Source organism: Emydura macquarii, unplaced genomic scaffold, assembly GCF_026122565.2.
Source record: "Emydura macquarii macquarii isolate MOO-44397 ecotype Brisbane River unplaced genomic scaffold, CSIRO-AGI_Emac_v2 contig_2297, whole genome shotgun sequence".
In the NCBI taxonomy this organism is placed as follows: domain Eukaryota; kingdom Metazoa; phylum Chordata; order Testudines; family Chelidae; genus Emydura; species Emydura macquarii.
The window spans coordinates 957,366-983,802 of NW_027132434.1; the positions used below are offsets into that span (position 1 = coordinate 957,366).

At 41.0% G+C, this 26,437-nt stretch overlaps 1 long non-coding RNA gene across 1 annotated transcript in view; it reads right to left on the minus strand.

Moving 5' to 3' along the window:
* Positions 1-10,377: 10,377 nt before the first annotated feature.
* Positions 10,378-26,437, minus strand: part of LOC137161454 (uncharacterized) — a 34,201-nt gene continuing 18,141 nt past the window's right edge. The window contains exon 3 of the long non-coding RNA XR_010922076.1: positions 10,378-10,396. This is a non-coding gene — a long non-coding RNA (uncharacterized lncRNA). The remainder of the gene's footprint in view (positions 10,397-26,437) is intronic.

The window sequence follows — 26,437 nt, forward strand, 5'->3', positions numbered from 1 at the left end:
TCTGAGATACAGCATTTTCTATCCATTCACACAGCTGAAATTCTCATATAGGCTCCCATGATCTTGCATCTCAATTACTACAACATCCCTTGACAAATGCAATTTTGCCCCACTCATATCTACTCAGAATGCTGCTGCAAACATCATTTTACTACCCTGATGCTTTGACCACCTTACCCCTCTCTTTGCACCCCTTTACTGGCTCCCCCTTCTCAATTGCATCAAACAGAGGCTACTTGTTTTCTCTTTCAAGGCCCTTCACAGCCTATCCCCCTCTTACCTATTATTTTTCATTCATTTTCAGAATGTCAGCTCCCACCTTTGATCAGCCCATGATGCCAGCCTCCAGATATTACCTACACTGAAGAAGGGTTTCTCCCATCAGTGCAGGTAATCCACCTCACCGAGTGGCGGGAGCTAGATCGTCAGAAGAATTCTTCCATTAACCTAGCACTGTCTACACCAGGGGTTAGATCATCTTACCTACATTGCTCAGGGGGTGTGAATTTTTCACACCCCTGAGCAACCTAGCTCAGTCAACCTAACTTTTTAGTGTAGACCAGGCCTCAGATTTTAAAAGTTAAAGCTTTATAACCATTGAACCCAAATTTGTCAACATCACAGATCAAAATGTATAAAGTAAATATCCTTAAATCACACTCTAATTATTCCTCAAGCAGCATTATTCTTACTTCACCCATCTATAAATTGCTATTATTATCAATGGAAATATTATTTCATCGGTTTGTGTGTGTACGGTGAAATTGACATTTATTGATAAAAAATCTAATCCTTCCAAGCCTAACTATAACAAACCACACTTATCTACTTTTCCCTTTTCAAAAAAGCCCTCAGTTTATGCAATTTAAAAAATAAAGTTTTTTCCAGGTCAGCCAATGGCTCTGTTTTATTTTCTAGGATTTCTAGCCTGAAATATTGTACAATTTATATAAAAGTACAGTGTGATAAACAGAAGAAGTTTGCTCTCTAGTGGCTGAATTTAAATGGTTCTGGGAATAACAGGCTGTTTTAGAGAGAAAAGGTTTTAGTCAAAATTATATTTCATTCCTTAGCTTTTGTACATTCCAACCTAAACATTTGCTCTTAGTTGAGTTGCAATTTTATGTCTAAGAACTATCTGTGATCAGTGTCAGCCCTAAGGACAGGCAAAGTATGTGGATTTTAAGATACAGTCCTAGGGATTTTGGATGGAAAGGCTTTTCCATTTTGGGTTTTGGAAGTTTCATAACAGGAAGGGGATTAATTTGGATCTGTGGAGGTTCATGCTAGGGGAGGGAGAATAACTAGTGTTGGGAGAGATTGCTGCATGAGTCAATTGACAAGTGCCGAGATAGATCAAAGGTGGCTAGGGGGCATTCTTGTTCTCATGTGGCCTTAGAATATGTATACAGCCAGCTCCATAGTAGATCGTTGGCACCAGCTCCTTAAACAATTTTCACATCTTTAGATCTTTATTTTTAAGGTTTTTCTTTAAAATATACTTTTTTCTTTGCTTCTCTTGTAGGTTCCAAGCACCAACCACCAGGCACCTCGGTGGGGACCAGCCTTTGCCACTATATCACTCAGGATATTGCACAGCTCTCTTGTCGGTTAGTATGATTCATTATTTGTATTACAATAGTGCCTACCAGACAGACAAAGGCTTGGAGGGGAAACAGACCCAGAGAGGTGGAGTGATCTGCCCACGATCACGCAGCAAGTCAGTGACAGAGCTGGAAACAAAGCCCGGGTCTCTCAAGCGCCACATCCGTTCCCTGTCTGGACCAGGAATTGATGCCTCTCAAATCTAGTCAGTCAGTCTCAAGGTCTGAGGGAGGAGTCCCTAATGAATATTCAGCCAAGTAACTGTTTGGTACTTGTATTGGAAGGGAGTGGGGCCTGATTCCTGACTGCCTGGTGCAGTCATTTAACTTAAACACAGTGAGTGCAAGCGATTCTGAGCTGGCAGCATGTTATGCTCACTTTGCCCAGGTGTATACGTCTACACAGGGTGTAAGGAATCAGACTAAGTGGAATTACACCAGTGTGAGAGGAAAACCAGATACAGAGTTATGAGGACAGAAAGAAGATCCAATATCCACCCCACTCCCTCTGCAACCCAGCCACTGCTGCTCTCCCTTTTCTAATTAAAAAGAACACTAAATCCCCAGACTGCTATAGACCCCTGGTATCAAGACGAACTGAGTTGTTAGGACCTGTTGTGTTCATGGGCAGCACCTCCACATTAAAGCTGAGGTCAACTGCAGGCCAGACTTCTACCACCCTTGTTTTATTGCTTTTGGTTACAGCATGTATTGCAAGTTGAGCTGAAAACAAAGCTATTAGTGTGTCAGGGATAGCTGAAGAGCAGAAAAGAATCAGTATTAACAATTACTGAGGAAGAACAAACTATCAAACAAGTCCAATATCATGGGGGTTGTTTTTCCCCCTTTTCAATTTTTTTTTTAAATGAGAAAGACTGCAAGTTCTTGTTATTCTTTATCAGCCAGCTGGAGAAAGGAACAAGATACATGAGAGACAGCAAAATCTCCAAGGCCCACCCATTCCCAAGGTCTAGTCCCAAACATAATTGCCATTAAGCAACAAACAACTCCTTTATAATTAAACTGTTGTATTAGCTAGGATGGCTAAGGGGGAGGGTAAAATCCCTGTCCATTAAGGTGAGGCAGAGTGTCACAAATAGAGGGGTCCAGCCAGCACCCACTGAAATCAATGAGCTTTGCCTTTTACCTAAGATGGGGTAGGAATAGAGCCAACAGAAGCATTAAATTATAATCTTTGAGGCAAATTCTTCTCTCTTGTGTAAAGCCACAGGAACTCTGCTGAGCCTTTTTTCCACACCTCTTTCACTCCCTTTGCAGCACTGTGCACCCCAAAGGAGTAGTCCTGGTAGGATGATCATATTTCCCAAAGGGAAAACAGGACACCATGTGGGGCTGGCCCAAGCCGCTCACTCAAGCCCTGCTCCTCTCCCTGTGCGGGGCTGGCCCAAGCCGTGTCCCTTGCCTCCCCACACGGGGCTAGCCCGAGCCCTGCCTGCCCCGCACCGGAGCCCTGTGCAGGCGAGCACTTCTTGAGAAATGTGGCCATTTATCCCGTTTGCTCTTGCCAACTTGCCAAAAAACTCGGGGTGGCCAAGACAGAGCTTAAAAAAGGGACTAGTTAAAATGGGACATATGGTCACCCTAAGTCCTGATCTACACTTAAAATTGAGTTAGACCAAGCTACATCGCTCAGGGGTGTGCTATAGGTGAGCCACCTAACCCCCAGTGTAGATGCAGCTAGATGAACAGACGGATACCCATAGTGTAGACATGGCCATAGAGACAGAGCAGCCCCTGCACTCCTCTCAGCATGGGAGCTGCATTTCTGCCTTGCCCACAGATGGGCTGTACAAGGTGAGGTTGGCTCATCACACATTCTCCCCGCACACTGCCCCCTAGTGTCAGGTCCAGGCATAATCTGTGGGGGGTTCAGTGATCACTCAGTACTTAAATTGCCTGCAAGAGATCTGCTTTATTCTGTGTCTGGTTTGTAGCAACAAGAGCTTGTCTGTCTGGAAAGCTCAGTCATTAATGGCACTGTCACCAGTACTACAATCTGGCTCTTTAGGCTTAGTTTATTGACAGCAGAACCAAGGCCCAGATTCTCAAAGGTATTTAGGCACCTAACTCCCACTGATTTCAATGGGAGTTAGGCACCTAAATATTTCTGAGGATCTGTACTCTAGTGTATGTCAATATGAATCACCATAGGTACAGGCAACATAGCACCACTTCAGCACTCATCGTTGCTGCTCCTGTTACTAGTCAGCTGCCCAGTTCTCCTAGTGTCTTGAGTTGGCACTTCTTAAGCAGCGGAACAGAGAATCCTCTATTTTGGTGTAGTTCCACTATGATCTGCTTCTGCTGCAGTGAGTTGCCAACTCTCACACTATTAATTATCATAAGCTTCATGATTTTAAGTGTTTTGAAAGTTTCTCACAATCTCCTGACAACAGGACTAAGGGGTCGGGGGTGGGGGAGGCAGAAGAGTGATAAGGAAAAAGGAGAAGGAAAGGGTATCAGTTTCCACACCCCTGTGGCCAGGAGAGAGTACATGGGGTCTTTTTAGCACAACATCCAAATTTAAGATTGAATTTTCATCCTGAAACAAATCACACACAAATTTGGGCAGGAGAGGGGACCACTCACAACTCAAAAATGAGACTATCGTTATTAATTTTTGAGAGTGTGGTCTAACTCATTTTTTTAAAATGTTTGAGATTGACAATACAGTTACTGGAAAATGAAGAAGCAACTTTGGAAGCTATTTCTGGGATGTTGTTTAATCAGCCTACTGGAGATAAGGAAGTGACACAATTACTTTCTGTGACTGTCTTTAGCACCCACAGCCTTAGCTTATCCCAAGAAGAGGCCAGAGATCCATTCTTCTGGTAGGAGGTGGGGATAATATTACTGATGATGGGATCTGGGATAGAATCTCAGACCAAACAAACAAGAGACATCACTAATATTTGTAACACTGAAAGTTCTCCTTCTGTGAGGGTATTTATTTCAAACAGCTTCAAAAGGAAAAAAAAATACCTTCAGTCTCACTGATTGTTTCAGCCCCTCCCCTGAAGTGCCCACCCTCAAATCATTCTTTTTTTAAAATAATTACAAAACAAATTGATAAAGGCAGTAGTGTTATCTGGCCACATTCCACCCAGAAGACCATCAGCACCTCCCAGAAACTTCAGCTCTTTCTCCAGCTTGTGGAAGTGTTCTTGTACATATACTTCTCTTATTCTCCAACATGCCTTGCCAGTAGCTAGGCCTGTTAGTATGGCAGCCGTGGTGGACTACATTTCCCAGCCAGCCTTGTTCCCCTGGTTCATGCCAGAAGGGACCATTGTGATCATCTAATCTGGCATACTTTGCAACACAGGCCACAGGACTTCCCTGAATTAATTCCTGTTTGAACTAGAGCATATATATATTTTAAAAAATCCAATCCTGATTTTAACATTTCCAGTGGTGGAAAATTCACCACAACCCCTGGTAAATTGTACCAAAGGTTAATCATCCTCACTGTTAAACATTTGTGCCTTATTTCTAGTCTGAATTTGTTTAGGTTCAACTTCCAGCCATTGGATCCTGTTATACCTTTGTCTGTTAGACTGAAGAGCCCTCTATTTGTCATATTTCTGTTCCCCATGTAGGTACTTATAGACTGATCAAATCAGCCCTTAACCTTCTCTTTGTAAACTAAACAGATTGAGCTCCCTGAGTCTATCACTATAAGGTACATTTTCCAATCTTTTAATCTTTCTCATGGCTCTTCTCTAAACTTTCTCCAGTTTTTCCAACATCCTTCTCAAACTGTGGACACTAGAACTGGACACTGCTCCACTACCGATCACACCGGTGTCAATTACAGAAGTAATATAACCTTCCTATGAGTTGTCAAGAGTCTCCTGTTTCTGCAACCAAAGGTCATCACCATGATCTCCAACTCCTTTTTAGTCACTGCTTCCCAGGATAGATATATGTCCCACGTTCTTTGATCCTAGATGTATGACTTTATATTTGGCCTTATTTAAATGTGTATTGTTTGCTTGTGCCCAGCTTACCCGTGATCCAGGTCACTTTCTCTCATTGACCTGTCCTCTTTATTATTTACCGCTTCCCCAATCTTTGTAGCATTTGCCAACTTTATCAGTGATGGTTTTTTGTTTTCTTCCAGATCATAGAAAAAATGTTAAATAGCATAGGGCCAAGAACAGATCCCGTTGGGACCTCACTAGAAACACATTAGCTCAAGGATGATTCCCCATTTTGAGACCTATAACGTCTCAGAGGCAGATTGGCTGGAACCAACAAGAGCCAGTCTGATACCTTGCCAGTGAGGGAGGAGGAATTCTTGCCAGCATTCAGATAGAAACCTGGCCCTAAAGCCAGCGTCAGCAACTTGGGGCCCTTTATAAACTTGAGGCCACTTCTCTGAGATTACTTTCTGTCTCTCAGCAACAGTATCCCTTGTAACCATAGATATTTTTTAAGGTAAACCTTGAACAGGATAATGCAGTCTCAGGAAGGTTCCCCTCATAAGCCTCAAAGGGCCTGCTGATGAAACATGAAAGCATCCAAGGTGATGAAATGTCTTTCATATAACTTTCATGTCTTAAGAAGGTTGGCAGACAGTAAGAAGAACAGTGTGTGCATACATATTTGAGTGAGTGAGTGAGTGAGAAAAAGGAGTCAGAAGTGGAAACCCTCTAAGACCAGGCTTTGCTGTCTGAAATCCCTAAAATGTGCTCAAAAGATCCTCTCCTGTTTCCTGTCCAGGACTTCTAAGCAACTGAATTAAATGCTGCCTAGGGATAATTCATCCCAGGTTTTACACAAGAGTAGTGAATGCTGACTGGGACACACTGGAAGTTTGTTAATTCAACTTACACCTGCAGCATAACTAGATATATTCAATAAAGCTGCTAATTCTTTACCTCTGTTGCGTATGAATTAACACAATAAAGTCTCCCAGTAATCAAAGATATAACAGATCCCATGAAAAAAAAAGTAGGGGCCAAATCTTTTTCTCACTCACACCATTGCCTTCAGTGCTGTACAGAGAGCAGGATTTGGCCCTATTTACACAGGCATATTTCTTCAGAGGGTTTTTTTTAAAGTGAATGTTGATGTTTTATTGTGAACATGGATGGTGGACCAACACTCTTATTTCTCCCACATCTACTGCTATAGCTTTTTATTGATCTCAGTCATAACTTGATCAATATGCGTAAGAAAGCAGTTAAATATAAGAAAAATAAGATTACTGAACTTTTCCAAGTCATGCTGCATGTCACCAGATCGTACTGAAGAGGTGACTGGTGGTTTCAGGTATATATGCCTAGTAGGTAGATAGTGGCTTAGTACAGTGTATAGGTGACACTGCATTTGGTCTCCTTTTGCCCCATCTAAAGCCAAAGTGGATATTCATAAGAAATGCCTGACTTTATTACCATGCAGTATGAATGACTAAACACATGTAAAGATATTCTTTCTTACCGTAAGTGTTGCTAAGGAAACCATCTTTCTGCCTATCCCTGTGCATTCTTATCCCAATGTGTTTTTGTCTTTCAGAGAGTGCCTCTAGAAAATAATAAGGGGGGGGGGAAGCAGGGGTGAAACCTTCCAAAATGTAACAAGCAACACGTGGAAATGAAAATGATTGTTAATGGGACAGAATGGGTAAATGCCAGATACAAAGCCTTTCAGCTCTAGGTCACAGGTTAGAATTCAGCCCAAGTCAGCAGTGACTGAAAGATGCTGCCATTTGATGGCCTTTCAGTGGCCTTTACGTAGCACATTCGGTGTTCCCCACCCAGTCCCCAGTCAACAGGTGTGTATTTCACAGACACCACAGGCTCTTGATACACTTGTTGGCAATTTCAACAGAGAGGCCAAGAGCAAGTGGGCCTTGAAGACTCACCACTCTCAACCCTGGAGGTGGTTCTTCCATGTCAAGGTTGAGATACATTTGCAGAGTACTGCCGGGGGTGTGCTTGTTCTACAGGTAGAATAGAGGACTTCAGCCTCCTGGCACATCCACCCCGCATCTTGCACACACAAGAACTAAACTAACATCCCCTCCTCCAATCAAACAGAACGTCTAATAAGAGTGACTGAAATTGTTTGGGGTTGCAGGCCCAGAATCTCAATTCCTCCAACTGAAACAGAATGCCATGATTATACCTCAAGAGAGAGGACATAAAGAAAAGGGGAAATATATTAAGGTGTGTTAGATGTTAACTATCTGAACTCTGGTTAGCACTGTGGGTCTGATGGGTTAGCTGGGTCCAGCCCCCTCACTCTCCTGGCTCAGTGGAATATTGAGGGAGGACATATAGGCCAGTGGTTAGATGCTCTGTCATAGGCTGCGTGAGCGACCTTGGGATAATAGCACTTCCTTATCTCACAGAAGATAACTCTGTTAAAGATTGTGAGGTGCTCAGATACTATGATAATGGGGGCCATAGAACTACCTAAGATATGCTGCCTTTTTTATTAAAATGCTGTCATTGCAGAGAGTATTCTTCTGCCCATCTTCCCCTGCCCCACAAACAAACAAACAAAAACAAATCACCCAAACATTAAATAATGAATCTATGCTTCTTATTGTGCTTCTTTGTGGCTTTAGATAGTCACTATGGCTAGCTCTCCATCTCCCCAAAAAGGACCTCCCTGGAATGGAATCACCCCTTCCAAGACCCACCCACTGACAAAACAATCACCTGTAAAGTGTCCAGTTATCTCACAGGAGGTGGGGGCTTGTGAAAGATAAAAATAAAACAAAGGCAGAAGCAGAGGGAGATGGAATGGAGGGAGAGAGACAGAGAGGAGAAGGAAGCAGAAAGGGTGAAAAAAAATGAGAGAAGGGGTTGGTCTACACTTGGATCCTCACAGCCACTAGTACAGCTACACTAATGGAGCTGTATATCGGTACAGACCCCCTACGGTAGATGTGCTGGACTGGTGTAACTGTGATTTATGCTGGAAAGCATCAGTGCAAGGCATGATTTAAAACTAGTTCAGCACTAGTGCTGGAAGTTTGCACTGATGCAGCCACAGTGATGTAATCACACTAGTCATTAAAACCCTCAGATAGACAAAGCCAAACAATGTGGGGGGAGGAGAAGGAACAGAGAGCCAGGCTTGCTCTTCATATATATTTGTCACCTTTTTTTCCTCTTTATTAAACATTTATATTTTCCCATGAAAGGGTCATATTATAGTCAGGAAGCTCTCACCAAAGGCTATATGCAAATATATTTAAACAGTGTAGCTAAAAAAATATTTTTCAATGTAGTACATGCTTTGGAGCATGTGGTGAAATCCTGGCCCCATGGAAGTTAAGGGGAGGTTTTTCATTGATTGCAGTGGGGCCTGGATTTCACTCTTCATGCTACTGTCTGCGTATATCTACTGACTGATATCCGGGGCACACTATTCATGTTGTAAGCACTATGTCTGGCAGCAAGTGTTTGCAGAATCAGATCCTCAAACGGGAAATGACAAACCAGATGATGAAAACTAAGAGGAACTTGACACTTTAACTACCAAATAGAACTTTCTGTACTTTCCTCTTCTTTTAAAAAAAAAAAAAGTGTTCCCATGTTTTAACCAAATTCCCCTTAGGCCTGCACCAAGGTAATTCAAGGTATGTTTTTAAACACATTTAGTTAAAATCATGCAAAATCCAGTGTAGCCACTCTTATTTTTGTTCAAATACTGATTTAGTTTAAACTGATTCCCAACTGACTTAACCTAATCAAAATAAATCATTCACACTGAGAAAAGAGTGGCTATGAAGGGTGTTGCACTAATTTAACAAATTGGTTTTTAAACCAATCTAAATTAAACTGGTACAACTATATCATGTAGACAAGCCCTCAGTGACAACAGTTGGGACCAAATTTGGCTTGCAGAATCCGCTAAGTTTGATTTTGATCTTTATTGTGTATGCTTGGGAATTATTGAAAATACAGTTGAAGTATCTTGGTTATATAATATTAAACCATTAAAAAGGTTAATGTTTTGCAATATTCAGAATAGTATCTGAAATTATTACATATTTTCTTAAATCAGTATTCTCCCTGAAACTTTCACTTGTCCAGTCAATGAAAGGATGGGGCATTAAAATCATTTCTTTCCAATAGTACAGTATTATTTTGTTAATTAAGGAAACAAAGTTCATGAGTGATGTTAAAAGTCAGCTCTGGAACTCTGACTATTCAGTGACATTTACTCTACTATTTAATGACAGGGTAATTTTTCTAGCCCTTTTAAAATTATGGGTACATAGTCCCTAATGTTAAGCAAATGTCAACTTATAATTTGCTAATTCTGAATGTTTGAACAGATGGATGTGAATTTCTCTTAGACTATTAGGCGTTGAAGGTCATGTCATACCATATGCCATTTAATTTCCCCAAAATTTCCAATAACATCTTGATTTGAACTATAACCTCTTGTATTTGACCTATAAGCTTGAACAGTCAGATGTTTAACATTGACTATTAAGTTCTGACAGTATGCTTTGGGGTTTGAATTAGTTAGACAATAAAGCATAGTGACAATCCAACCATAGAGCAAGCTCCACCCTCTTGAGATGCCAAAACAAGATGCCAAACAGTGGTTACCATGCCAAATTTCCATAGTGTAGGTAAAGACTAGCCTAGCATTAGCCAGGATCACACAACATGTTAAACACAATCCTTGTCTACTCAATAAACATCTTGTTAGTTAAAACAGGCTAGTTAACACATGTTCTATTATAATGTAATTACCCAATGTAGGGAAGGTCTATGGAAAGGTGCTTCATGTGTCCCAGGCTGCAAATACAAAACACAGTTGTAAATCAGGCTGTGGGTGAACACACTAAAATTGTTCTTTTGGAAATAGTGGTTCTGTATGCACATGCTAAACTGTTGCAAGGACAAGCAAGACAACCAACTATTTCATGCAGTTGATTTCCTTGATTAACGTTGATGCACTCAAGGCTTTATCTAACATTGTAAAACCAATTGTGATGGGGGACCCAGCTATAACACATTTATCTCCTGGCATAGCTGAAGCACTGTTTGGAACTGAAGTGTAGATGGTATCAAATTATGTTTTAGCTGTGTCTTTAAGACAAGTAGTGTAACATGGTTAGGGGACACAGTTAAAGTCTGGTTCAGTCTCATCTACACTGCAAGACCAAACAGTGATTTCACATGTTGGGAGACAGCCATGTTTTAAGTGGGTTCTCTAGCATAATTGTACTTGAAGTGCAGAAATATAGAGTCTCCAGTGATATGCTACAAGTCTGGATGCACAGTACTCTTTAGCCAAGCACTGTGTAGCAACAATTGAGGAAAAAGAGAGTTATACACCCCTCATTCATTGTAAATGCAATTGCAATTGTTGCAATGATTCAGAAACAAAAGGACAATGTTTTAGCCAACGCCTTAACTCCAGTCGGTATTTGTGTCTTCTATTTCTGTTGCTTGAAATTGTTAGCATTTAAATGGACCCAATTAAGCTTTAAAGATAACACCTCAGAGGGGAATGAGGTGGGATGGTTAGTACTGTACAAAGGTTTCAGAAGGTCTTTGTTCAGCTGTTAGCTGGTTGGAGACAGTGTTCTGCCTAGCCAGATTAACAAGATAATAGTGTATCATTTTACATTGTGTCTGAAATGAATGGGCTAGAAAAATGCAACTAGTTTTTAAATGGAAATTTAAACTCTATAGAAAGCAACAAAAATCTCTAAGAGGCTATAAAATTGTGGGATTAATGATTATTTTCAAGCATGCATTTTCTTTTCATTTTCCAGTGATCATGAGCTTTGCTTCTGGGTCATCTAGGAATTCCCTCCCCTGCTCCCACAAATATATAGGTTAAATAAAAGGGGGAGAAGGCTGATAATTCTAATCTAAGGTCTTCATCAGCAAAGGAAGGATAGCCTAACAGCCTTATACAAAGAACAAAGCTACAGTCCAGAAGAACTCAGGTCAAAGACCAAACCAATCTTCTTGTTCACACACATGCTAAACCCACCATCCAAAGTGATTTTTCACTACAAAATTATTTCAAGGAGCACTAGGTCCATGCTTCAAAGTTGTTTTTTTTAAATCGCTGCAGTTATAAACTGGAATCTTGCCACACCGGGAATTACTTTACATCTTGTATAGCCCCAAGCACAGCGCTGGCACATAACAGATACATATATAATCTTTCAAACTAGAGATATGCCCAAGCCTAAACTTCAGTCCAAAACTTCCCAAACTTCGGTGAGGGATTCAAAATCCCAACCCAGTTCCAAATACCATGATTGACCTCTATCTCACTAGACCCCTATTATTTTAACAAACCCTGTGAGCCAGAGCCCTGGTCCAGCAAAAGCACTTAAGCTCCTGCATAACATTAAGCAAGTGAGGGTCCCATTGATTTCAATAGGACTACCCTATTTGCTTAAAATTAAGCATGTGCTTAAGTACCCTGCAGCATCAGGGCCCCAAACCTCAGAAGGGACAAACTGACATAACTCCATTGACTTCAATGGACTATTCCAGTTTACGCAGTGTTATCATAGCTATGTTGGTCCCCAGATATTAGAGACAAGTGGGTGAGGTATATCTTTATTGGACCAAATTCTGTTGGTGAGACAGATAAGTTTTCATGCTTACACCAACCCCCCTTCTTCACGTCTGGGAAATGTATCACATAAGAATGGCCATATTGGGTCAGACCAATGGTCAAACTAGCCTAGTATCCTGTCTTTCGACAGTGGCCAATGCCAGGTGCTTCAAAGGGAATGAACAGAACAGGCAATCATCAAGTGATCCACCCCCTGTCAATCCACTCCCTGCTTCTGGCAAACATAGACTAGTAGAGACAAGCTAAATACAAAGTGGAACAGATTGTTTAGCATAAGTAGTTAGCACACATTTCAAGGGACAATTCATGGTGAAGTGGCCTATTAACACCTCTCCAGTCATGGCAGAAGGAAAAAAAAAATTGGGGGGCGTTTAGTGGACTATAACTGTAATAAATCATAAATCCAATGTCTCTGTTCAGTCCAGGATTTGTAGTGTCTAGCTAAGTCGTGGATTTAAGCTCTTGTCTTTTGAAGGTATTGTGCAGATTTCCTTTGAGAATGAGGACTGAGATCAGATATAATGTGGTTGCTTTGTAAAAAGCGTTCACCACAGGGGTTGTGGTTTTTGTCTTTTATCATTTTTCTGTGTGAAAAATTTGAACTCATTTGAAAGTGTAGTAATTGTCTTGTTTTACACTCAGTTATTATCAGGGAATTTAGTGCACTGGATGAGGTACACCACATGATGTATTCCTGTTTAAAACAGCAGAGAGACCTGGCCCTATATAGCCAAAAACCCCAGTCTTCCAAGTATGAAATCCAGAGCTTGATCCAAAGATGACAGCTCAGTCTGTTTCAGTTTGAAACTCATATTGTTCCAATTTTTAATGGTGGGGAAAGAAAGCATCCAAGTAGCAAGGCTCAGGAGCAGCTTCCAAACACACTGAGGTTTAGAACAAAAGTAACTGAAAAGCAAAGCATTTCCAGGAAGGAGCCCTAACTGCATCATTCACTCTTGACACAGCTATGCAGTTGTTGCTCAAGCCAGTCCTTGTCATGCCAAAGCAGCCTGATAGTATCAGAAACTACATACACATTTGTCAAACAGGATGACATCTAGAGATAGCATTGAACCCAAGGGAAAGGAATTTAAAAGAAAACAAATCACCATAGTTACAATGTATGATGAGAAGCACAGCTCTGAAGTGTTCTTTAAGCACAGAAATTTGACTTGGGGGACTTTCATTAATATGGACTACTCCTTCTGAAACAGAAATAATCTGTACAAACCTAGTGAAAGGGGGAAAAAAAAAACAAACCCTTAAATCAGATGAGTCCAAAGAAACAAGTACGGATTGCTTTTAATGTTTAAGAGTAGATGAAATAGCTGCTTTGAGTCAGGAAACTCTTCTGAGTCTAACAGTTCAGTTAGTAATAATGCTTAGTGCTTCACAAGCTCCAAGTGTGATCAGAGCAATAAAAGCTACACTCTGACTTGTGCTGTGTACCCTAATGGCAGGGCTGGGATGCAGAGAGACCTTTGCTCCTTCTTGCAGCAACCCTTTGTGCAGGCTACCCACCCAGCTGTTCCCAGGAGTAATGGGCTTCTGCACACCCTCTACGGCCCCCTGAAGCCGGGAGGTTGGAATCTTGCCTCCGCCATCTCTCATGATCCACTAGCCAGCACAACTGTGCTAGTGTTGGAGGCGTCATCATTTACTGCTAGCATAGTTCAGGAGCAAATTACTTCTCGCCCTCTCTTGGAATAAGGGAGAAGAAAGGAGGGAATTGTTACTGTGCCATTCAGAGGCACAAGATGTTGCTCCAGTGCACCTATGCACACGCTTATAGCATGGCCACAATCAGCCCTAAATTTGAGATTAGGTAGAAACATTAATGAATGAAGGTGAAGTCAATATTATCCTGCCATTTTTACAGCTGGGGATTGGGGAAATGGAAGCACCTGGCAGCCCCAGGGATCAGGACAGTGAAGAGGTGGCACACAGCTACCTTTGTCCTTCGTTTTCTCTCTCCTGCATCCTGCACTGAGTACAACTCTGAAGGACTCAGGGATCTGGGTCCTGATCGCTGTCGCTGTCATGTAGAGGTGACTGAGTATGAAACAAAATTAGGGCTCACTGGCTACACCATACCCAAACTCTCTTGAATTATGTGGTTAAGAAGATTTATGTTTGCAGTGTTATCATGTTTCAAGTTCCCAAATAGAGGACACTGTTGGAGAGAGGGGGAGCTGGAGGGAAGGGGAGGGGGTGATGAGGTACAGTTTCTATGGCAATAACATACTGTGATACCCTTATTTCTCTGTTGCTGCTGGCGGCAGTGCGGCCTTCAAAGCTGAGTGCCTGGCCAGCAGCTGCTGCACAGAAGCAAGGGTGGCAAATCCAGTAAACATGCACGCCGCTGTTAGTGCATTTTGGGAATTGCAGTTCCACCAGAATCGATGATGGAAAAAGGATGAGCAAGGAAAAATTACAGACAGTTGTTCATATTTCAAAAATCTGCCCACACGGAGATCAGAAGACCAAAAAAGGAAGGTATGTCCTGGAAAACCGGACATATAGTAAACCTAGTTCAATGCCTTGAAATCTCAAGAAAAAGCCATTCAAAGTACATTTTCTCCTGAATTTTTCATTTGGTGTACTTGCTGATGAGGGCTTCTCTCCCCAGGTAAGATTTATAACTTAGGGCAGGGACTGTCTTTTTGTTCTGTGTTTGTACAGCATCTAGCACATTGGGGTCCTACTCCATCACTGGGACTCCGAGGTGCTACGATAATACAAATAAATAGTAATACTAATACTGTTTGTTCTATGTCATTATGCAGAGTTTTCCGTGGTGTATGCAACACCCAGGACAGAGTAAATTTGTACAAGGGGATTGCTTCCACATGAAACTAGAAAGCTTCATATAATCAGAGTGTGGCTAGCCAATGAGAGTTTGTTGTGATGAAGAAACCTGGATAATATGACATTGTGCTAGGTGACACTGGTGGGTGGGGACTCCATGGAAACAGACAGAACTGGAAATCTCCATTTCTAGCTTGTTCATGTAGTTTCAAGTGAACTCAGCTGAATTAATCTTTTATTGTCAATTTACCTTATGGCCGCCTACATACATTTACTCGTAACACAATATTTCCTTCAAATTATATTGCTGTTGCAGCCAAGAGTAATATGACCTGTATAAAGAGAGCAGTGATAAAGTTGTTATACAGTATAGAAAGTTATAACAATATCTTGCATTTCTATAATACCTTTTGACTGAGAATCTCAAAGAACTTTACAGACATGATTATAACTTCTGCTGGTTATTTATGTGCCTAATAATTTGAGGAAGTTATAAATAAACTGGTAAGCAGCTGTGAAAAATACACAGGTTGGTTTAATTGTGATAGCAGAGCTAGCTATAATTCCTCCCTTCTCTTTTTCCCAATGCTCCTTTTTTTCCCCCACCTCTCTTTCCTTCCTTCACTTCCATCTTTTCCTTCTTCTGCTACTCTATGAAAAGTTGAGTGGTTGTTAGGTGGTGCAACTGTGATGTTAGAATGCAATGAAAGTGTATATACTTGACTCAAACCAAATGGTTAGACCGCAAAATCGTCCCCTCTAGCCTAAAGAACATATTTTAGGAGTAAAGGTTCCCAGGGTCTTTTTACATTAAGGAATTTTACAAATTGAACTTGTGCCTGTTAGTTTGTTTTGGGTTGTTTTACCTCCTTGTTTTTTACCTTGGAAATATCAGGCATGTCAACTCTGTTTTTCCCTGGTTTTTGCTGGAGAATCTTTTTTGTGGGAGGAAGAATGAGGGGGGGCGGTCTCAGAAGATATACTTCGTGAATTCTCACACCTTAATTGAAGGGCTGGGTGCTGAATATTTAACCAAGATGTTCTGTCTCCAAAATGTTAATTAGCTATTTAAGTTAAATACATGTTAACAAAAACCAGAGTTTTTAACAATCTGACTGAAATCCCATCTCCACAGTTGTCATGCTTGATTTTTCTGTTGTCCCTAGTTCTCCAGTCATTGCAGAGTCTATGAGGACCTCAATTTCTAATGTAAAATACGAGAAGAAATTTAAAAAGTAAAACAAAAACAACAAGACTTTTCAGACCTGTAAAGAATCCAAAAAGCGAAAACATCCCCTCCCACACATTTTCCTTCCCTACCCACCTTCCACTGCAGATAGGATCACCACATGTCCTGATATAAGGGGCTTTGTCTTATCTAAGCAACCTATTACCCCACCCCCATCAATTTTTCATACTTGCTATCTGGTCACTCTATTTGCCTTTAAGGCCAATGAGTCAAAACTATAAATGGTCATGCAGTACATAGTGGAACTGTATATATGGTATGATTAAGGCTACAAAGCTGTTTTCATAGTTTACATGTAACCACTTGGTAACATAAACCATCCTCAGCATTTATTCCCCCAAACTTTTATACCAACACAGCACAGTTTTGTTGGTTTTTAAACCATAGTATTGCAACATCTTAGCAAACCCTAGTGGCAAGCCTCAAGAGAACTTGTCAGAACTATTTACAATTGCTAGGAAGGGCAAAGGGGCTAGATGGGAATTTAAATTAACTGGAAATATAAATGAAATTTGGAAGGAAAATTAGATTCCAAAAAGCTTCCATATATTGGAAACGTAATGAATGCTCTTGATTCGTGGTTCTCGATAAAGAGGCAAAAATTCCATGATAAATTGATGTAGCTCCTGGTACAAATAAAATCAATAATGTAATAACACCGAGTTAATTTCTAGATGACATTGATTGAGAATGACTGCATAGAATTTGAGGTTTCTTTCCATATATAAGCAGATATTGGTAAATGCAAGACAGATTTCCAGTTCCATGTTATTTCAGTGCAGACTAAAACTAAATAATGTGTGATAAAGGGAGTATGCCAAGCAAAAAATTATTTAAATGGAAGCCTGCTATGCATGTAGTCTATGATTCTTGAATAGGAGCATTTGAAGAAATTAATAATGTCCTCAGAAAATTTTGTCATCTATGATATATTTGTCATAATTATTGGTATACAGATATAACGATTGGGGATAGGCTTAGTTTAAAAAACCTGGAGTCAGATTAATTAATTAATATCCACAATCCTTCTTCTCTCATGCTCCCTTCCCCCGCCTCCCAAGAAATAGCTATATATTACTATTTTACCTTTAAAAGATGGGGAAACTGAGGCATAAGTAGGCCTGATCCAACTACCATTAAATTGCATTTCTTCTAGTGACTGTGTAAAATTAGCACCTTTGTTCTCAATAGACATGTTCCCTGTCTGTATTCAGAGCCATATTACAGTGGCGCAGCAGCGCCATTATAGTTAAGATTATGGGCTTGTCTACCTTACAGCGCTGCAGCATTTAGTGAAGACACTACCTATGCTGACGAGAGAGCTTCTTGCATCAGCATAGGTACTCCACCTCCCCAAGAGGCGGTAGCTATGTCGATGGGAGAACCACTTCCATTGACGCACCACTGTCTACACTGGGAGTTCAGCTGGTGTACCTGTGTCGCTCAGGGGTGAGGATTTTCCATGCTGCAAAGCAACACGGTTATACTGACATAAGTTCGTAGTATAGACAAGGGCTAAGTCTGCTTATATTTTATTCAGCACAGCAGAATCAATATAGCTGTATGCAGTGTTGTTTTAGCTGTGTCAGTCCCAGGATATTAGAGTGAGAAGGTGGATGAGGTAATATCTTTTATTGGACCAACCTCTGTTGGTGAGACAGAGACAAGCTTTCAAGCTAGACCTGAAGAAGAGCTCTATGTAAGCTTGAAAGCGTATCTCTCTCACCAACAGAAGTTGGTCCAATAAAAGGTATTACCTCACACACTTTGTCTCTCCAGTACAGCTAAGTGAGAGTGAACTGGATTCTAGTTTGGCACCAGGAATAGATTTACTACATTCTGATTGCAGGAATTTCTTATTGGTGATGTGCGTAGATCTGATCAGGTACTTTTTGACTAAACCGTTCTTCATGGAATCCAAAACTGTTCATGGCAGCATACCAGATACAACTAAAGTTTCATCAGATCCAGGATGGAATTTCTGGTCTAAACCAGAGAGAGCAAGAGAGCTCATACCCCAAAACTGCCAATAGCCTTGGACACTTACTACAACATAGGAGAGCTGGGTTCAAATCCCTGCCACAAATCAGGCAGAGCAGGGACATAAACCCAGGCTCCCACATCTGCAGTGAATGCCCTAACCACCAGGCTATTGGCAATTCAACGGAATGGGCTTGCTTCTCTCTCAAAACTTTGAAAGGTCTCACTTTTCTCCCAAGGTGGAACAGGAGAAATCTCATTGTTCACAGGATGGAGAAATTGTTTCCCACCCAGCATGGCTTTCAGACTCCAGGTTGGGTTCATAGAACTGAGAGTCAGAAAAAAGTACATCTTATTACGTGTAAACTGAGCAGATTCAATCTGGAGTCATTGAGAAACAATAAATATGGAACCTCAAGATTTCATTTTTTGTACTGTCACTTCTCAGACTAGATTTACACTTTGAAGTCAATGGGAGTCTTTCCACTGACTTTAATGGGGGTTGTATCAAGATGTAAGTGACTTGCCCAAAGTTATGCAGGAAGACTGTGCAGAGCCAGAAATACAACCCAGATTTCCTCATTCCTATTCCTGTGCTTAAAACACAAAACCATTTCTCCCCTCCTCCAGATGTGAGACAAACAGCAGCTGGATTCCTTCTCTGATGAAAAATTTAGACATATACTTAAATATATTACAGCCCCACGTTCAAAGGAGATCCTCTCAGAGACACAGTTCCTTCCCTGCACTACTCCAGGGGTGGCATAGCTATTCATCATCCTAAGCACAGGGCAGCAAAGCCACAATCTATGTGCATTCACAGTAGATAGATGGATAGATAGATAGATATAGATTATGCACTGTGTAAGATACCTGCACTGTGTAAATCACTTTATTAACCAATAATAACTAAATCATATATATTATCTATCCATATATCTTTCAAATATACAGTTCAATTCCTGTATAAATACAGGTATTTATTTGTTGTTGTTGTTGTTTTTAAACACACCAATCACTTAATCTTGCTTCCATTAAATTAAATGAAATTTTTTGTCATTGACTTCAGTGAGAATAGGACTGAGCCCTTGTTGCTCTGTAGTGTTTTATGCCAGACATTCTCATAAGCAAACTAGGGAAATGTGGTCTAGATGAAGTTGCTGTAAGGTAGGTGCACAATTTGTTGAAAGAGTAATTTTCAATGGTTTACTGTCAAACGGGGAGGGTGTATCTAGTGGGGTCCTACCAATATTATTCTATATTTTCATTAATGATTAGGATAACGGAATGGAGAGTGTGCTTGTAAAATTTGCAGGTGACACCAAGCTGGGAGGGGTTGCAAGCACTTTGGAGGACAGGATTAAAATTTGAAACAATCTTGGTGAATTGGAGAACTGGTCTGAAATCAACATTATAAAGTTAAATAAAGATAAGTACAAAGTACTTCACTTAGAAAGGAAAAAATCAAATGCACACCTATAAAATGGGGAATGATTGCCTAGGTGGTAATACCGCTGAAAAGGATCTGGGGTTTATAGTGGATCACAAATTGAATATGTGTCTACAATGTGATGCAGCTGCAAAAAAGGATAATACTCTGCGGTGTATTAACGGGAGTGTTCTATGCAAGACATGGGAGGTAACTGTCCTGCTCTACTCAGCACCAGTGAGGGCCTCATCTGGCACAATGCATTCAATTCTGAGGACCACACTTTAGGAAAGATCTGGATAAACTGGAGACAGTCCAGAGGGCAGCAACAAAAACAATCGAAGGCTCAAAAAACCTGCCCTATGAGGAAAGGTTAAAAGAAATGGGCCTATTTAGTTTTGACAAAAGAAGACTGAGGGGATACCTGATAACAGTCTTCAAATATGTTAAGGGCTGTTATTAAAAATGGTGATCAACTGTTCACCACGCCCACTGAAGGTAGGACAAGAAGTAACTAGTTTAATCTGCAGCAAGGAAGGGTATGTCTATACTGACAGTGGCAAAGTCGCTGCTGTCAGATTGACCTTTCTTGATCGATTGAGTGGTCAGTGAAAACCCCCTCAATCGATCTAGAAGTCGATGCCGTAAAACCACCCCCTCAAGTGGCATAGCGCTGCGTCAACCAGGAACACAGTTCTTGTCAGCGCAGTGCAGTGAAGATGGCGCACAGAAGGGAAGCACCGCAATCAATGAGAGTTACGCAAGCTGCTCTGTGTAGCTTGTGTAACTCCTGTCGACTGCCGCCGAATCACCCGGTAAATGTAGACCAGGCTGAAGATTTATATTAGATATTAGAAAAATCTTTCTAACTATAAGGGTAGTTAAGATCTGGAATAGGCTTCCAATGACTGGGATTCCACAGCCTCCCATGGAAGTTTAAAGAAGAGGTTGGACAAATACCCATCAGGGATGGTCTAGGTTTACTTAGTCCTACCTCAGTGCAGCGGGTTGGACTTGATGACTCCTCCAGGTCCTTTCCAGTCCTAGATTTTTATGATCTTGTTTTTTAATTGTAATGTCTGCTGTTTATGACTGTAAGGAGGGATTGACGCTGCTACTGTAGTAATATCATACAGGGTTCAGAGAGCCCACCCATCTCCTTGAGTATTATACAAAAAAACAAACAAAAAAAAACAACAACCCAGGGGTCATTTGGCCACGGTTTAATTCATTCAACTTCACCAACAAAAGTAAAACATCCAATTCCCTTATTATAGTCAGCTGCCCATAAAAGCTATTTTCAGTCTGAATAGCTAACATGGATAGATGATCACAACAGTTCAGAAAAGAGTTTGATCCCTAAGTAAAATAATTAAGGATTAAAAGGGTATCTTGGCATGTGCCTTTAGTGAATATAAATCGATCTGTTTATTGTTCATTGGTTCAAATTCAGTTCATAAGCTTATCTCCAAATTTCATTTTATATGGTACCATAAACAAACTCCCACTCAGCCTGATCAAAAGCTTTTCCGGCATTGAGAGACTAAGCAATAATCAGTTCCCTTGTTCATTTAGCCAAGTCAATGTTCTTAATCAGTATAAAAACATTAGAAGCCAAATGGTGGTTTTTAATAAAACTGGTTTGATCAGGCTCCAAGTTGGTGGCAGCAGTTTAAGCAAAGAAACATTCTTCTAAAAAATAAAAAATGCAGACATGAAAACTGCAGGACTCTGAGAAGGCCATGTGGCCCATTGAGGGCTGCCCTTACTATCCTCGGAAAAGAGATTAACCATAGCCCTTCATTCTAATCCACCACAAACACTGAACACTCTCTGGTTCCATATTGCTGAAATCTCATTTGTCTCAGCTTCTTCCATTAGAAAATAATCAAGCCCTGGGCTTTGCTAGAGATCAAAGTAATGATTGCCTCAACTGTCTCCATTTAAAAATCTATCATTTTCTTCAACTTAATTGCTGCTGCTTATTCAGGCAAGGCAGATTTATGAAAAGGAAAGACCATAGCAACTGAGAATTCTGGACAAGAAGGCTTTTTTGAAGTTACTCAGGAAGCGTAGCATCTGTCTTTGTAGGCAGTTATATCACTCATGAGTCTCGTCACTATAGCTCTCAAGTGGGCGCAGGCATGATGCCTTCAGGGGCAGTGCAAGAAGCATGCTGATGAATAACATCTGCAGAACAGCTATAGCATGTGCTATTCTAGTCCCTAGTCACTAACCAGGAAACAGTGGTCATCCCTCATGCCACCCAGACATACCGTTCAGCACTCACAGAAGTGCTGGATAGCTGTCATGCTGGCAAATCAGGTGCCAACTCTTGCCAAGTCTGTAGGTGTCAGCTGAGCACTAACAAATTCATAGCTGGAAACCAGACCTGCTCACCTCTATGTTAATATTGTTCAAGATAGGTGTTAGACTTGTAAAGATGTGTTTAGACTCTATAAAATGCTTGTAAATTGCTGCATGCATTAATCTTACTTGTAATGTCTGTATTCCGTGCTACAAGGTAAAATATAAGCTTGTTTTATAATTGTAAAAATGTCTGCTTTGAACTTGTGAACTCAGATGGGAAGAGTGGCTCCCGCCACCCACCCAGCAGGACTATCAAAATGAAGTGGTCATTGTAGGACAAACACTTTGTTGATTGTGAAGGTCTCATCCCATCAGTTGCAGTGTTGGAAGAAGGAAATAAGATAGTTGACATGAAGACTTTTCATCTCTTTGCTATTTGGACTCTTACCGGGGCTGGAGCTAAGAGGTAAAAAACAGATCCCCAGGATCGACCTGAGTAAAGCCCTGAAAAGACATTCAGTGCTGATATTATTCCTACTTCTCTGTCACCTTATTTGGAACCATAGACTGAACTCATTTGCACATATGTGTTGCCTGCTTTAACCTGGAAATACCTCTCTCATTTCTTTTTCCAAGTTAATAAATCCTTAATTAGTTTACTATAGGATTGGCTACCAGTGTTTTCTTTGGTGTGAGATTTAAGGTACAAATTGATCTGGAGTAAGTGACTGGTCTCCTGGGACTGGAAGCAATCTGAATATTTTGTGACCTTTGGTGTCAGTGACCATTTATCACTAAGTCCAACTTGCCTGGGTGGAAAAATAGAATGGAGAGCCTAAGGGAACTATCTGTAATTCCATGATAAGACTGTTACAGTGATCCAGGAGTTCACATTTGTTACTGGGTTGGTGAAATCTAACTATAGAACATAACACCAATTTGGGGTGTCTGCCCTGCTTCTGAAAATCTGTCCTGATGTTGGCATTCACAATTGTGAACCACTCCACACAGCATGACAATAACTTCCTCCCATGAGCTCCTGTAGTGTAACCAACCAAATTATTTGCTTCCCTCATGGAAGTGTTAGGGGGTATGGGGAAGGAGATCCCTTAATCCCCATCTCTCCAACCCCAGTCCACCCATTATAGAGCAGCCATAGTTTGGTTCAACATTTTATACTTGCTTATTTTGGTTGAGGAGTCAGTGGTCCTGTTTATATTGCCAGATGAACTCTGGTACAACTGATTTTCTGTTGTAAACAGGACCACTGCTGCTCTATAATCTGGATTACAGAATGGAACTGTGGTTTAATAGCAGCTGGGGACAGCTATGTTGTAACCAGCTCTCCCAGTGGCCTTGCAACACAGATGATTTTGCATTATTGTCCAGATCTATGCTGGAAATTGTATTATATCAGTTTGCTAGAGTATTGACTGCCAGAAACCATTTTATAACGAGAAGAAGACTAGTTCAGCTCTGTGCTTTTATACAGATGTAATAAAGAACAATTGTCAAACAACAAGCGTTGTCTGTGGAGCAGAGAATGCGAACCAGTAGGGAAAATGAGGCCAGTAATGAGATAAAATTACTTTTTTTATTAACTCTTGATTTATAAAACATTTAGGACCAGTTAACTTAATGTGAATTAAATTTAGATCCAGGTAATTAAACATCACTCTGTTCGTGAAAAATGAAGGTAAAAAGACAGCAGTGTCATTTTAGTTTCACACTCTGGGAAAAATGAATGAAAATAAGGGTACTTTTGTATCCATTGCCTCCTCTCCTATCTTAAAAATGCAATCCACAGAAGCTGACCACTACAGCGGAGACTGCTTCAGCAAGCTGGTTCCCTGATTTCACCTACTCTCATATACATGTCAGCAACAAACACTTACAAAGACAAGTGCGTGAGGCAATGTCTTTTATTGGCTCAACTTTTTCTGGTGACCTACACAGAGCCCTTCTTCAGACCAACATGGCTACAACATTGCAACATGGGAAAGCTTTCAAATTTAACTGGAAGACTTTTTTCTCCCACTGAAACGGTCTTTGTTGGGAACTCTGACCTGCCACCATCAGCTTTGCCAGACAGATCTCTGCCCCAGATAGGGTAAAATCTATAGCTCTGAACCTTTTTGAGAACCACTTTGGCAGATCCCTGTGTAGAGCCTTACTGATAGGGCTTTGTGTGGGTGCAGGGGTCTGCCCATTTGTTTGGCAGTGCATCATCTAATGGGGCCTTAATGTGATAGACAAGTAGGGATATAATGGCCACTAGGAAGTTAGAGCAATGAGGAAGGCACAACTAACAGATTTATGCTTATGTGGATACTCAGTTTAGGACTGCTTCTACCTTGGGGTTCAAATGTGCGTGGATGTCTTGTTTGTTTGTTTGAAGAACTTCAAGTAAAAGGCAGGAAGGGTATCTGATCCTTCATACACTATCATTAACCAGTTCCTGCTGGGTTGTTCTACTTTCCTGCCAATTCAGACATAGAGCCATGACCCAGTAAACCTTTGGCAGATTTCATTTTATGAGAGGTCCTTACTCCAGAAACAGCGCCTCCCTAATCTAATACGTGCACATGAGAGGAAAGCAAAGGAGAGCCGGCTGAAAGACGTTTCAGCACTTTCGAAAAATCAGTCCACTTACTTAGGTGCCTACAGATGGATTTAGGAGCCTGACTTGCTTTAGGCATGCACGTTTGAAAATCATGGCTGATTGTCTAGAAATGATCTGTGAGTAACTCATGTCTTCAGTAATCATCCCTGCCTGAACATCAGTATTGCCCCTATTTTCAGGGCCTGTCCTTGTGTCACTATCAGTTTTATAAAAAACAGTCTTTTCTCCTGGTTTTTGCAAACCTTGGCAGATAGGTTGCCTGATGGAGCCTCAGCTGAGCTGGTGACATTGATGAGACCCTGTCTGAGCACAAGACCTCACCCCATTGGGTCTGTCACTTGCTGACAATCTCTTCTCCCTCTAAACCTTCCAGTGAGATTCTGCTCTGTAAGAGTCCTGAAACCAGCCCTCCCCAACCCATAGTGAAATCCACAGGGAAAGAATAGGTAATTGGTTGGCTGAGGGAAGGAAAAAGAGGCACCATTTTCTCTCACTTTCCTCTGCCCATCTCCCCGATGCCCATCAAAACAATCTCCTGTGTGTCCTCCAACCTTCCCTCTTCTCCCACTCGTTGTGACAAACGTCTCAATTCTTCACTTTGAAAAGCTGATCACCCTACCTATGCTAGGCCATAATTGATGCATGTCTGCCTATCCATTTTTGGACGCACGCAGTACATTACGACTCAGGTTACTTGTCCGACATCCATTAATCGCATTTGCCAACTAGTGCGATTTCAGTGTTAGAGTTTGAGTGCGGTGGAATTCAAGGACAAACATGCATAAAGTGTGAGGTTCAAGTCAGGAAATTTCTAATAATAATACATTGTCCTTGTGCTGCTGAGCTGTCTCTCTCTGACAATTATGAATTAGAGATGTAGTTAATCCGTTAAAAATGGATTCTTCAATAACACCCATCAGAAGTCTGGGTAATAGGGAAACATCACACAGCTTCCTGAAAAGCATGTCTTATTTATTCCTCTAGTACATTGTAATGTGATTTACCCTACTGTGTGTATGTGTAAGATATTGCTCATTTGTGTTTTTTTGTGTACAAGGCACCTGACTGCATGGCAGAAAACACTGATGCAGGGCAGCTCAAGGATCACCAGTGGATGAGACAGTCCACAATATGCCGCAGAGGAAGTTGGTTGCTTAGAAATGATATTGACTTGCTGTCATTCTTTGTCATTATATTTATCACCCTCTTTACTAGATAATTAAGGCCTTGATCCTGCACTATCAAAAACAATCGGAGTCTGGCTATTGACTTCAGAGGGAGAAGGAGTAGGATCTCATTTCTTTTCCTTTTTTTATTTCCCCCAAGAAAGGGTATTAGGAGGCAAGAAGCTGGAATACCAAATTATAAAACCCTCATGTTTCTAGGCTTAAGGCAGCCATTAACAGATAGTTCATAGGCTTGAAAGAAATTTCCACTATTCCATAGTTGCCCACCACCACCACAGTGCTTCTTGCATTGTCCTCTGAAGCAGCAAGCACTGTCTCCTGTCTGAGACAAGATACTGGACTGGATGAGTCTGGACCAGCATAGCAATCCCCATGTTCTGATGAATAAGACCCACTAGATCTTTTACAGTGAGGACAAAGTTATGTCAGATCTGTGCCCCTATAACGAGGCTGTTGTGCCCAGCCACCTTTCCACATGACAGCAGCCGTTCAGGGAGGAGGCAGTTCAAGGACTGTGCCAGGAATTTCAGGGCTATGATACACCACCTCAGAGTTAGTTGATACACTTTTCTCTTGTGACTTTTTGTTATCTTTACAGTGTGTCAATATTGTTAGCAGCTGTACCTAATTAACTTCTCTTTTTCT